The 14,205-nt window shown below is 42.9% G+C and overlaps 1 protein-coding gene across 11 annotated transcripts in view; it reads right to left on the reverse strand.

Annotated features, from left to right (window-relative positions):
- Window positions 1-14,205, reverse strand: part of GHR (growth hormone receptor) — a 298,640-nt gene that overhangs the window by 172,146 nt on the left and 112,289 nt on the right. Inside the window, exon 1 of one of the 11 annotated variants that reach the window (XM_069556432.1) lies at window positions 8,289-8,660. The exons of 9 other annotated variants lie outside the window; for them this stretch is intronic. The gene's annotated coding sequence lies outside the window, so the exon portion shown is untranslated. Of the gene's footprint in view, window positions 1-8,288; window positions 8,661-14,205 lie in introns of those variants that run through there. One more of the 11 variants, XM_069556440.1, reaches the window with a different exon arrangement.

Raw genomic sequence — 14,205 nt, forward strand, 5'->3', positions numbered from 1 at the left:
TTTTACCTAATTTATTGGAAATAGATAAGCTGTTGAAGATCTCATAGGATGAAGTCTCCAAATAACAAAAAAGATTCAGTATCTTCATGAGATATAATTTGACAATGATTTCAACCATAACTCAGAGTATTCAAGGAGTTACTCACATACCTGGATCACATATAGAGCAAACGTTGGAAGAAACTCTATTTCTTTTATCAAGTCCAAAACAGTGAAGCTGTTGTTTCAGGGTAAACAAGTTGGGAAACCAAGAGTGAGGCAATATGCTCTCCTGGGAAATACATGGCTAGAAAAGGAGTCAGCAATCCTGTGCCCTGGATGTAGCCCTACATTGCCCGATGTAATGGCTCAGGCAGTAAGTTCATCACTGCGGGGCCTGTCTCCTCACCTACACGCCATACCAGGCTTCTGTGATGCACCAAACCCCTTGCTGTGCAATGTAATAAACAGCTGTCAAGTACAGAGGGTTCCTCCTGTCCTGAAGTTGCCAGGCTCCTTGTCTTTCTCGTACTTAAGCTGTGAGCAACCTGGAGGCCACAGCTGTGTGTCACTCACGCTTTTATCCCAAACAACCAGCCCCGGACCCCACAGAGTAGATGCCCCTTCCAAAATCTGCCAATGAATAAATGTGCCAAGTACCTTATTATTTCCTTAATTCCTTGCAAAAGATCCTCTTTTTTAAAATTTTTATTTTTACTTTATTTTACTTTACAATACTGTATTGGTTTTGCCAAGTATTCTGTCTGAGGTTGTGGCATCTTGCTTTGAGAAGTGAAGGGAATCCCACAACCTCAGACAGAATACTTCCAGGTATGGATTGGAACCTTCTCCAAGGCCTGCCATTGCCTTTCATGCTTCTTTGAAAATGCTAAGCCAGGCCAACTAAACACACAAGTAGGGTACCAGTGAGGCAGGCCATACTTCAGAGAGCAAGAGAAAGAGAGGAAGGTCCAGGTTTAAATCATGGACAGGGACAGGCACTATAGTATTTCCAGTACCGAGGGCCTGTCAAGGACGGTGATAATTCATAAGTGCTGACGTAGTTTCTTTAAGAGAAGGATATTCGTCTCTATATCTCAGAGATTCCAAGAGCACCTGGTCTACTTTTAGGTACATTACTTAAGAGCTATGTGGTGTGCCCTTTCCATGACATGAGGGCATCACCCGCCTCTTTGGAGCCTATATTATAAATAGAAAGAAGTCTATTTGGCCAGACTGACTGGCTGCCAGATAGATGGCAAACACAGGGCAGATCAATGTCACATCTCATCGCCAGGAAATTTATAATACACCATTTCACTCTTCAGATCATGGAAGGTGTAATAGCTTGATGTGGACCATCTATTGTTAATAGCTTTAGTATAAAATGCTCTCCAAAGAAAATGCAACTTGTTACCGAAATATAATGCCAGCCACAAATGCCTGCTGTCTGTATAATTTTAAATTTCCTAGTAACCACATTAAGAGTAAGACGCAGATAAAATTTAATTATATATCCTAATTAACCCAATATATCCAAAATATCATCACTTCATCATGTAGTAAATAGGGGATGTATTGAGATATTTTATGTACTTTTCTTTTCCCGTACTGAGTCTTTGAATCTGGTATGTATTTCACTCTCACAGCACATGGCAACCGGCACCAGTCACATTAAAAGTGTTTAAGAGCCGCAGGCAGTGAGTGGCCACTGCACTGGATGGTGCAGTTCCGAGACTCTGAGACTGGGGAGGTCTATGTGTCCAGCCCCTGGCTACTGCAGAATGTATCTGTGTAGACCAAACTGCTGACAAGGGACTTTTAAACATATTCGGCAAGGCCTAATAATTTCTTAAGGTCCTAGAAAGAGTTTTTCTATTGAAGCGAGAAGCAGGCTTTTATAGACCGTAACACTCATTTTGCATATAATTACTGAGCACTGAACTCTACAAATAATTAAACCGTAAGGCCAGAAACAGATCTGTCACTAGGTATGGAACTTTAAGTAAATAATTTCACACCCTTAGCCTCTTTATTTCCAAAAGAGTATGTTGGAGCATAGCAATAGTTCTTAGCCTTGATTGTACATTAGACCTTACAGACAAATGCCCTGGCTTTACCATAGTACCAAACGTAAATGGGAAATCTGGCTTCCCAGGTGGCACAGTAGTAAAAGAATCCACCTGCCGATGCAGGAGATGCAGGAGACGTGGGTTCGAAACCTGGTGGGAGAGATTCCCTGGAGCAGGAAATGGCAACCCACTTCAGTAATTTTGCCTGAAAAATTCCATGAACAGGGGAGTCTGGTGGGCTACAGTCCATAGGGTTGCAAAGAATCAGATACAACTGAGCACGCATGAGCAAACTGAAAATCAATGACCTATTGCAAGTCAAACGTGCTATGATTTTGAAGTCTGTGAAAACAGAGTCCAGCTGTTCCAAGCAGCCTCTATGGGTGCTGCTTGAGGGTGAGGGGGAGGGGGAGGGGGAGTGTAAAACATCATTCTCCCCCATTCAGCTGACCAATAAACATATTTTTAAACAATAACACAGAACCCTATAAGCCAAGGGGTTTAAATGCTGAAATATGAAAAGTAGGATCAGAAAATATTAACCAATGAAACTGCAAAAGAAAGAACAGGTGTAAACAGATGAGACCAGTCATCCACAGATATTTGATCACTCCAATAATGATATAACATGATTATAAAGTGTTGCTGATGAGACTGGATAGGCAGAATGCTAAAGAGTTTCCCCAGTCCCCCAAAGACAATCATATCTGGTTATTCTACCATTAATCGAGGTACTGCACTGGTGAGACTTCACAGATGTTATTAAGGTTACAAATCAACTGACTTTAAAATAGGGAGACTATTCTGGATTGTCTGGGTGATTTACATTTAATCACATTAGTCTGTAAGACCAGGAGAGGAAGTTAACCAGTGAGATGTGGCAGAAGGGGAAGTCAGAGAGGTTAGAAACTTGAGAGGGACTTGCCCTGTGTTACTAGAGGGGCCATACAGCATGAGGTGCAATGCAGGCAGCCTCGAGGAGCAAAAATGGTCTCCTAGCTGACGATCAACAAGGAAATGGGGACGACAGTTCTGCAACGGCCACGAACTGAATTTGGTCAATAACATGAATGAAGTTGGAAGCAAATTCATGCCTAGGACATCCCAAAGGTAATACAGCCCTCATGACAGCTGATTTCAGCCTTGTGAACTCTGAGCAGAGAATCCAGCTGCATCAGCCTGTGTCCAGACTTCTCACTTACAGAACTGTGAGCTAACAAATGGATTTTTATAAAGTCACTCAATTTATGGTAATTTGTTTTAAAAGCAATAGAAAACAAACACGGTCTTTAAAAGTCTATTTTAGAGCCTGAGGTTGACATCCTAAACATTAGTCAGGAAGACAACTATCAAGCCGTGACGGAAACACAGCCAGAAGGAGAGGAGATTTTTACAAGAGCACAGAATTTTGGAGGCAGAAGGAGCTCTAGAGATAATCCAGTCTAATCAATTAATAATTGATGAAGAACCCTGAAAAAAATTAGTAAATAATTTATGGCTTTGTCTCGCCCAACTATTCAGGACCAATAAGAATTTCCTAATACAGAGACAGGTACAAGAATCTTCCTTTCAGAGCCTGCTGATGCTCTCTCTCTCTTGAGGCCACTCAGTCCTCTCCATTCTAACTCTACAATTGCCAAATGACCTGCTGATTCTTGTCTTGTTTTCTGGATTCTCTCTGGAAAATTAATACAATAACAAGCTGAAATGAAATTGCTTCACAGCTGACATGGAAAACAAACAAATGTATTGTCATTCATCTCATGAGGCTGGCCAGTGTAAGCTGGGCATCTAGAATCTAATCATCTCTGGGTCAGTTGATGCAATTCATTGTTTGAACACATCAATCTAGACATGAATTGATTAGTTGATTCCAGAGAAAGCCTGAGAGATCCCATCTAAATTAGTTTGCTGGCCTTGCTTTTCATTTTAACCTCATGTCAGACAGGAAATTAAAAAACGGTCAATGAAAAGACAAATCAAAATCAAGGTCAAACTCTATGAAAGAATAGAGTTGGGAGAAGATAAGGACAAGGTGCATGTATTTATGGAGGAAAAGGTCTTGTGGAAGGGAGGACAGGCTATCTTTGTAACATGTCCTTGTAAATCTAACATCTTGGCTCAGGAGAGCTTGTTCTCAGGACCCCTGAATGGAATGTTCATTTTCTAGGAGCCTTATTTTTACCACCCCATGGGACCACCACAGCATGAGTCAGGAAACTTAACTCAATGATCTGGTCATGTCTCTCCTAAATCAGTTGGCTAGTGAATGAAGCTGGAACAAGAGGGCTGAGCCAAAGTCTGAATGGCTATTAATTCAAGAAGACCATCCTCCTATCAAGAAGTCAAAGGAACAGACACTAAAACACTTTTCATCGCAATCTGTTTGAGAGAAATCAGTTATTTCACATCTTGGAGAGCAGTAATAAAACATTCATCTTCCCATCAAACTGAAAAGTGATTCAAATGAATTTTTCACTTTCAATCACTTGTGATCATCTTATCAGTCAAAACTTTACTTCAAAATGGGGAAGAAAAGCTACAGGGAATCCCACTGTGGCAGTTTACACAGCTGCTGCTGCTGCTGTAAGTTGCTTCAGTCGTGTCTGACTGTGTGACTCCAGAGATGGCAGCCCACTAGGCTCCCCCATCCCTGGGATTCTCCAAGCAAGAACACTGGAGTGGGTTGCCATTTCCTTCTCCAATGCATGGAAGTGAAAAGTGAAAGTGAAGTTGCTCAGTTGTGTCCGCCTCTTAGTGACCCCATGGACTGCAGTCTACAAGGCTCCTCCGTCCATTGCATTTTCCAGGCAAGAGTGCTGGAGAGGGTTGCCATTGCCTTCTCCGAGTTTACACAGAGCATCATGTAAATGTTGAACCAGAGGGCAGGTGCCCTAGACAAAGGGAAATAGTCACTGGGATGCCCATAAGCCTCTGAAATCAGTCCTGTCCAAACTGAATGAACTCAGCATCTTCTACCCACCCCAAGCTTCCCACCTAACAAGAAACAGCTTCATCTCATACATTTTCTAACTTGCTTAATGAAGTTATGGCTTCCACATTAGCTGAATTATCAAGAGAGAACTTGGTTACTCCATATACACCATGTGTAACTTGTCACCATAAGGGGGTGATTCTACCTCAGAATTCTCTCTGGCAGGTAGTGCCTCCTCCCTCAAGGCCTGCCACACTTCTTTAGACTTAAAACAGCTGCTGTCACGGTCTCTCTTCCTTTACCTTCAAGGCTGCTGCTGGACAAACCCAGAATTTACCTATTCTTCAAAATCATGCTCCAATATTACTATCTCCATGAAGCTTTCCACACTGTCCTGAGACTTAACCTTTCATCCCTCTATATAAAATGTGCCCTGACACAGAAGTCACGAGGTAACAAATCCGTGTGTGGAATGAATGAGTTCTCAGTGCCTGTGTTGTTATAAATTTCCTCAGGGCAAGATGCCGTAGAAGGCGATGGCACCCCACTCCAGTACTCTTGCCTGGAAGATCCCATGGACGGAGGAGCCTGGTAGGCTGCAGTCCATGGGGTCGCTAAGAGTTGGACACGACTGAAGTGACTTAGCAGCAGCAGCAGGGCAAGACACAGACTTTCCCCTCATCTATTTATTACTCTGCTATAGGAGTTAGTTTGGGTGAAAGAGAGCAGAGGGTACTTTGGAGGTTAGGGGATGGGCCTAGGGCTGATCTTTGGGCAGCCAGAATATCACCTGAGGATGCTGGATATAAGTGCAAGAGAATTTCACAAAGGCACAGAAGGTCATAGTTACTCAAAATTCTGCCCAACATCAACCCGAATGGCTGGCTGCTTATGCCAGAGGAAAGGCTTCACTGCTCCTCTGGAAGGAGGCAGACCTCACAGGTCAGTCTTCCTCATCAGTGTCTTACCTTAGTCCCCTCAGAATTCACAGCCAATCTCCTCTCTACTTTTACAGGAGGGACAAACAGAAAAAGTCAAGAGAAAAAGAAGGAAGTTGGGTGCAGGGGGCTTCCTGCTCCCCTTTTACCACTGGCACAGGATAGAGCACAAATCACAATTCCTTTTTTTCTTTGGAAATTATTTCCCATGCTCACTAGATTATATTCTTTAAACTACGACTTCATTTAAGGAAATGGGTTTACTAGTTTCTCTAGAAAAAAAAAATGTCTGGAAGCCTAGCATTAGTGATGGTGGGGGTTGGGAAGACGACTGGGGAGATGGTATCACAATTAGAGAGCTTAGGGGCTGAATGAGGCCCTAAGGACCATGCTACTGTAAAGGTCTCACTTCAAAGATGAAGTAAGCAAAGCCCAAAGGGATTAAGTGACGAGTACAAGACCTCACTGCTGTTCAGAGCCGAGCTGGGAGCAGCACCCAGGCCTCTCGCCCCCAGTCCAGCAGGCTTTTCAGTACTTCACCTTGTCTTCAACATGTTGCTCTATTTTCAAGGAGCAAAAAGTCCGTTTACCCTCAGGCTCACATGTGCTATCACATATAATATCATGAATCATTAGGCATTCAGCACAAATAAATCCTAACAAGTGTGGAGGTGAGATGAGCCAAGCTCTCCTGGCCTTTCCCAGCTCCACAGTGAGCTGCCCTAGCCACTTTCTGTGAGTTAAGACAAGAGCCCTGGAACAACCCAGAAATGAAATCTACTCACAGCCAGCCCTCAGGACTGGAGCAAACTGAGCCTGAAGTTCCGAGAATAATCTTGATCAGCACTTTGCAAAAATCTATTCTCCACACTGACACCACACAGCCTTCCTTCCAAGTGCAGCTCGGCAGCCTGGTTTACTTTATCTAGCAAAAATGATAAACCCTTAGCAAGGTCCTTCCAAGCCTGTGTGATCTCACCTGGACTCCTATCTTCCCATGTCCATCTTCCACCCCTTGCCCAAATCTCCCTCTTACGGAGGAACCTTCTCAGAAGGCTCCAGGCTATTCACACCTTCACCCCTGTGTACCTTCCACCCTATTCCTACTTCATTCATCCCAGGTACTCCTTCCCCAAACCTCAGCTTAAGGTCAGTTCAACTTAAATACATTTCTAGCAACAACCCCCAACTCCCTATCAGGAGAAGTTAGGTGCCTCTCCTCTATCCTTGCCAAACCTCCACCATAGCATCCTGAGATGCCCACTACTTTCCTTTCTCTCCCCTGAGGGTCATCTCTGTATCCCCCCATTGTCTTACAATACCTAACACACTCAGCTTGAAATGAATCATTGCAGAAATGAATAGATTCCCCTGGACTTTAAAATAGATGTTTTTAAGGGCATAGGAGCACATCCTTCCGTTGAAAGTTCAGCTGAATGCTTTTCAGTGAGATAAAATAAGTGGCATTTCCCATCGTATAAGGCACGATGCGTGTGTGTGTTAGTCACTCATTCGTGTCTGACTCTTTGTGACCCCATGGACTATAGCCCTCCAGGCTCCCGCAGGCAAGAATCCTGGAGTTGGTAGCCATTCCCTTCTCCAGCATATCTTCCTGACCCAGGGATCGAACCCAGGTCTCCTGCATTGCAGGCAGATTCTTTATTGTCTGAGACACAAGGGAAGTCCATGGCATGACAGGACAGCCCTAATCAGGCATGCAGGTAGGAACCTGAGACATCAAAGTAAACCAGCCAATGGGTACAGCTAGCAGTACAAAAAAACTACGTCTTATTTTCCTCTTCGTCAATCAATAATGTGGACCATCCCTAAGACTTTAGGAAACCTGGAAGAAAATGCAAAACAAATATGCAATTGTGGTGGAACTTCTTCATGACACTCCTCTAAAATATAAACTGACTGCTGAAATGTAAAACATGAACCACAATTATAACCCTGAAATGTCTCCTGAGTGCCAATTATTATTTCTGTCGACTTTCTCAAAATGTATCAGCTTCTTAAACATGCAGAAAACTAGCCTTTCATTCACAGAATAAACTTCAGAGACCTAAATTATATTATAGTGGTCATTGGACAGGGAGGAAGGCAGTCTGAGGTTTTGCCTAACTGGAATATTTTAAAGGCTGCTGGACAGGAGAAAGAAGTTTCATTCAGAGTAGAAGAAGAGTGGAAGAGGAGGGCAAGGAGGGAGGGAGGAATAAAGCCAGAAGAGGGAAGAGCAAGGTGGGAGGAGAGGCAAAGCAACTAAGTCAAGTGCAAAAGCAAGTTGTTTTTTTTTTTTTTTTTTTTTAAAGAGACTTGACTCTCACCCTTTTAAGCAAAGTGAACAAGAAGGGAAATACTAACCAATAGTCCGGCAGACAATCCTGAAACAGAGGCTGGATTTTCGTATGGTTTCCTCCAGGCTTTATGGCAAGGACGTTTAAATTTCCTTATTCATTCAGTCATGCATGGAAGCAGACCGCACTATGCTAATTTGGTTAAGATTTGGCAAACTGTGTGGGGTTGGAGGAGGAATATGGTGAACGTTTCTTGGTCACCGCTTGGCAGTAGATTCTTGGTCTTGCTGCCTTCCTATATAAACCTTCCCCAAGTCCTCCCCAAATCAATTACATTTTCTCTCTCTTCCTCCCTCCCAATCACACACACACACACACACAACCTGGTACCAGAAAAGATTAGAACATACAACCCATTGCCTCACATAACGCACGCCCCCCCCCCCCGACCTTTGCCCAGGGCTGGGTTCTGCCAACTGAAGTGAAGTCCAGGCCTGGGTTGGAGTCTCACGAGGCTCATCAGGATGGAGCCAGCCAGATCAACTGAGAAGGCCATGTATTAGAATTTGACAAAGACCATAAGCCGGAGGGGCTGAAGACAGTGAGAGTTATCTGAATATAATTCCACAACTAAGGAGTTTAAGAAGGGAAGGGCAGAGGTGCTGGAATCTCCATGAAAGATCCCAAGAACCCAGAGTATAGAAAGTGAAATATTTGTTAAATGAAGAGTAAGCAACTAAATTTTAAAACATTAGTGCCCATTGGAGATCCCAACATACTTAAAGTTCCATGTTTAATTATAGTATCTATCAGTGGCTATTATCTGGAGCTTCACCAGATTTCTTATAGCCTCCTCATCAGTTAGAACAATCACAATGATTCCCACCACTGAGTGTGGGTTGAGCTGCTGTGCACGCAAAGCTTTGCTGTTAGTTATTCAGTCATGTCTGATTCTGTGAACCCAAGGGCTGTAGCCTGCCAGGCTTTGTCCACGGGGTTTCCCAGGCAAGAACACTGCAGTGGGTTGCGGTTTCTTTCTCCAGGAGATCTTCCTGACTCAGGGAATGAACCTGTGTCTCCTGCACTGGCAGGTGGATTCTTTGCCAGTCCGCCATCAGGGAAGCCTGCACGCAAAGCTATGTGAGTATTATTCTTATATGACTGATGGTCCTGTCCACGCTCCCAATACAAGACGACTGTTCATCCTCCTATAGTGTTGGTGGGAATGCAAACTGGCACAATCACTATGGAAAAAAGTATGGAGGTTCCTTAAAAAAGTAAAAATAGAGTTACCATATGACCCTGCAATCTCACTCTTGGGCATATATCCAGAGAAAAACATGATCTGAGAGGATACATGTGCCCCAATGTTCATTACAGTATTGTTTACAACAGCCAAGACCTGAAAGTAACCTGAATGTCCGCTGACAGAAGAAAGGTTAAAGAAGATGTGGTATGTATATATAAACACACACACACACTGGGATATTACTCGGCCATTAAAAAGAATGAAATAATGTCATCTGCAGCAACACGGATGCACCTAGAGATTGTCATACTGAGTGAGGTAAGTCAGATAGAGAAGAAGAAATATTGTATGATATCCCTTATATGTGGAAACTAAAAAGAAATGATACAAATGAACTTATGAAACAGAAACAGACTCACAGATTTAGAGAATGAATTTATGGTTGCTGGGAGGAAAGCTGGAGGGACAGATAGTTAGGGTTTGGGGGATGGACACGAACACACCTCTATATTTAAAATGGACACGAACAAGGATCTACTATATAGCACGTGGAACTCTGCTCAATGTTATGTGGCAGCCTGGATGAGAGGGGAGTTTGGGGAAGCACAGATACATATGCACATATGGCTGAGTCCCTTTGCTGTTGACCTGAAACAATCACAACATTGTTAATTAGCTATATCTCATCCAATACAAAACAAAAAGTTTTGAAAAATAATATATTGAAAGAAAGACTGTTCATGATTGATGAGTGTAGCTGAAATTAGCAAGGCCTTTTACTGTTTAAAAGACTCCTGCTTGGCTGGCTTTCCTGTGTGTGCAACAGACACATCGGTGACATGTGACACATACAAAGCCATTTAGTATAAGGAACCTCACAGGGAATCCTCAAGCTGGAATCAAGATTGCTGGGAGAAATAGCAACCTCAAATATACAGATGATACCACCGTAATGGCAGCAAGTCAAGAGTAACTAAAGAGCCTCTTGATGAGGGTGAAAGAAGAGAGTGAAAAAGTTGGCTTAAAACTCAGCATTCTTAAAACTAAGGTCATGGAATCTGGTCCCATCACTTCATGACAAATAGAAGGAGAAAAAGTAGAAGCAGTGACAGATTTTATTTTCCTGGGCTCCAAAATCACTGCGGATAGTGACTGCAGCCATGACATTAAAAGATGCTTGCTCCTTAGAAGGAAAGCTATGACAAACCTAGACAGTGTATTCAAAAGCAGAGACATCACTTTGCCGACTAAGGAAGGTCTGTAAAGTCAAAGCTATGGTATTTCCAGTGGTCATATATAGATGTGAGAGTTGGATCATAAAGAAGGCTGGGCATGGAAGAATTGATGCTTTTGAACTGTGGTGCTAGATAAGATTCTTGGGAGTCCCTTGGACAGCAAGGAGATCAAACCAGTCAGTCCTAAAGGAAATCAACTCTGAATATTCATTTGAAGGACTGATGCTGAAGCTGAAGCTCCCATACTCTGGCCACCTGATGTGAAGGGCTGACTCACTGGAAAAGACCCTGATGCTGGGAAAGACTGTGGGCAGGAGGAGAAGGAGATGGCAGAGGATGAGAAGGTTGGATAGCATCACCGACTCAATGGACATGAATTTGAACAAATTCTGGGAGTCAGTGAAGGACAGGGAAGCCTGGCGTGCTGCAGTCCATGGGATTGCAAAGAGCCAGATACCACTTAGCCACTGAACAACAAAAACCTTACAGGGAAACGCTCATTCGAATAGATTAGTTGACAATGACTAGATTTGAGACTCCCTGACTGTGAGTTGGTGGACTGTGAGTTCATTTACTCTGAATGATATTTTGGACGAGTAGAAACAGCCCTTCTGACAGATGTTTCCAAAGTCAGACTCAGGAGTCCATGAGTCCTCATCTCCAAACCATGTCTTCCTCCAGAGTCTTCAGTGCAAGCCAGAAATCTAGGGGTTACCTTCTCTACCTCTTCTACTCCCATTTCATCTGTCAACTTTAGCTCTTCAGTATCTTTTGAATTCATTCCATCCCCTTTATCCTCTCTATTGCTACCACCAAGTCCTAGCCATGATCTCTCATTGAGACTTTAGGAATGGCCTTGTAACACCCATGAGGAGCCTCAGGCTTCCTCCAATCCATTTATTAATGGAAAAATTATGTTTTAAAACAAATATGATCATGGTATCCCTGTGAATAAAACATTCAAATGATTTTCCTTGTTCATACAATTAATATAACCCATCATGTGAGTTAATAGTTAGTTATCCCCCAACATTCACTCTCTCCACTTTCACTTAGTAATAGAACCCAGTAAGAGAGCACCTGTCACAGCAACCTTGCAGCCACCTCTGGTCATACTAAGACTCCCTTCTGGCTACAGGATGTCAGAAGTGGCTGAAACATATTTCAGGAAATGTATGTCCCCTTCACTTTTCCTTCTCCAGTCCCACTGGCTTGATAGGGTGCATCACCAAACACAGGGATGAGGGCATCTACCTCTGGGGAAGATTTCTGGAACTCATTATGAAGTGGGAAGGTCTTCCCAGATGGCACTGGTGGTAAAGAACCCACCTGCAATAGGAGAAGCAGGAGACAAAAGTTTGATCCTTGGGTCAGGAAGATCTCCTGGAGGAGGAACTGACAACCCACTCCAGTATTCTTGCTGGGAAAATCCCATGGAGAGAGGAGACTGGTGGGCTACAGTCAATGGGGTTGCAAAGAGTTGGACAGGACTGAGCGATTGAGCATCCATACATGCTTGAAGTTGGATCTCAGACAATAAGGGTTTAAGTACTCATAAAGGACTAACTAGTCAGTGGTTTTTGACAGGCCAGTTGAGGTCTTTCTAGCTTATTCTTGAAAGAAAAAATTTTTTCACTGTATTTTTCAGGTTCAACTGAAAAAAAGTGGGAAAGAAAAATAAAGACGTCTAAAAGCATAAGCTTTCCCTGGTGGCTCACTCAGAAGATAAAGAATCTGTCTGCAATGCGGGAGACCTGGCTTCCAATCCCTGGGTTGGGAAGATCCCCTGGAGAAGGAAATGGCAACCCACTCCAGCATTCTCGCTTGGAGAAACCCATGGACAGAGGAGCCTGGTGGGCTACAGTCTGCAGGGTTGCAGAGAGTCGGACACGACTGAAGTGACTTAGCACACACGCACGCGAAAGCATAAGCTGAAATTTCATCCTCAATACATATAAAGAAAAAAGCTTGGCAGGAGCACGCGGCAGTCAGACATGAATTGTTTCCATGGGGCCTTAAGAGACACCCCTTCCATTTCTATGAGAGAATTATGAATTCTAGTGCACTAAAACCAAAAGTATTTAGAAATGAGTAGCTTTATTAGCAGCAGCAGCAGCAGCAGATTTATTTATGGTATTAGGGCCCACAGTAATGACCATCAACAGACAGAAATAATATTTTGGTCTATTAAAGAAAACAGGGGACACTCTGCCCAACCTTATCCCAAACAAAATTAGCAAACCTCAAGCTACTAGGGGATTTATTGAATAAATAAAATCTGGCAGTAAATAATGGCCATATAAAGAGTAGGGAAGTATGGGGCCTTAGGAACATGATCTTTCTAAGTTTTTGCACCCAGTCCCCCTAGACTAAGCTGCATCCAAACATGAGGTTTTCTGTTTCAAGGCAAATTTTATTTGTAGATACTTCAAATTTAGATATTTATATCAAGAACAAGACCTAAATCAAGAGTAGGGGTAAAAAAAAAAAGTAGGGGTACATGATGTGAATTTGCAAAGTGATCATTTTCCCCAGAACCAGTTTGGATTTTTTTCCCATGGTTATAAACATACAATACTTATTTTTGTAGAAATTTGGTAGGAATTAATATAATGTAAAACAAATTTTAGATTCCTTTTCTGTCGCTCTCCTTCTAATAGTTTCAAACGCAAAGGTTGAAAACAGACCCCATACTAAAAATTTGTTTATTTTTCTTTTTCCATTTAACATTAGTGTCTCAAGCATCTGCCAATTAGATTACCACTTTTTCTAGGAAATGCAGCTTTTAGCAATTCTTTGTTGATTTAAACGAAATCAACCTGGCTCAGCCTCTATTGACTGATTAGACTGAGGACGAAATCCCAATATTAAGGGCAGACCAGTAAGAAATGATCGAAAGTAAATGTTGGATGACCCAGGCAGACTATCAGCTTGGAGAAGTAACAAGAGGAGAGAGAGCTTGAGGACACCAGGAAGAATCCATGAAAGGTACATGGGGTAGTGAGAGGGAGATTGAGGGAGATTCAGAAGGATGACTGGGTACCTGCACAGAAATCTGGTATCTTTACAGTAAGTCCCCAAGGTATGAAGTTACATGGAAACGTCCTCTCCCTCGCTGCCTGAAAAAGTATAATCCCCACCTATCCCAAACCAAGGGCTTCCCAGGTGGTGTTAGTGTTAAAGAAACTGCCTGCCAATGCAGGAGACATTAGAGACACAGGTGCAATCCCTGGATCAGGAAGATCCCCTGCAGGAGGACACGGCAACCCACTCCAATATCCTTGCCGGGAGAATCCCATGGGCAGAGGAGCCTGGGGGGCTACAGTCCATAGGGTTGCAAAGAGTCAGACACCACTGAAGCAAGTTAGCACACATCCTAAACCAAAATAAAACATGAACATAAATGGTTGTATGAATTAATATTCTATCATATTCCTATTCAGGTATGAGTACTCTTTAAACTGAGCCATAACCTATAATTAAGCTGTGGAGTCAATTTA

This window comes from Ovis canadensis, chromosome 16 (genome assembly GCF_042477335.2).
Source record: "Ovis canadensis isolate MfBH-ARS-UI-01 breed Bighorn chromosome 16, ARS-UI_OviCan_v2, whole genome shotgun sequence".
Taxonomy (NCBI): domain Eukaryota; kingdom Metazoa; phylum Chordata; class Mammalia; order Artiodactyla; family Bovidae; genus Ovis; species Ovis canadensis.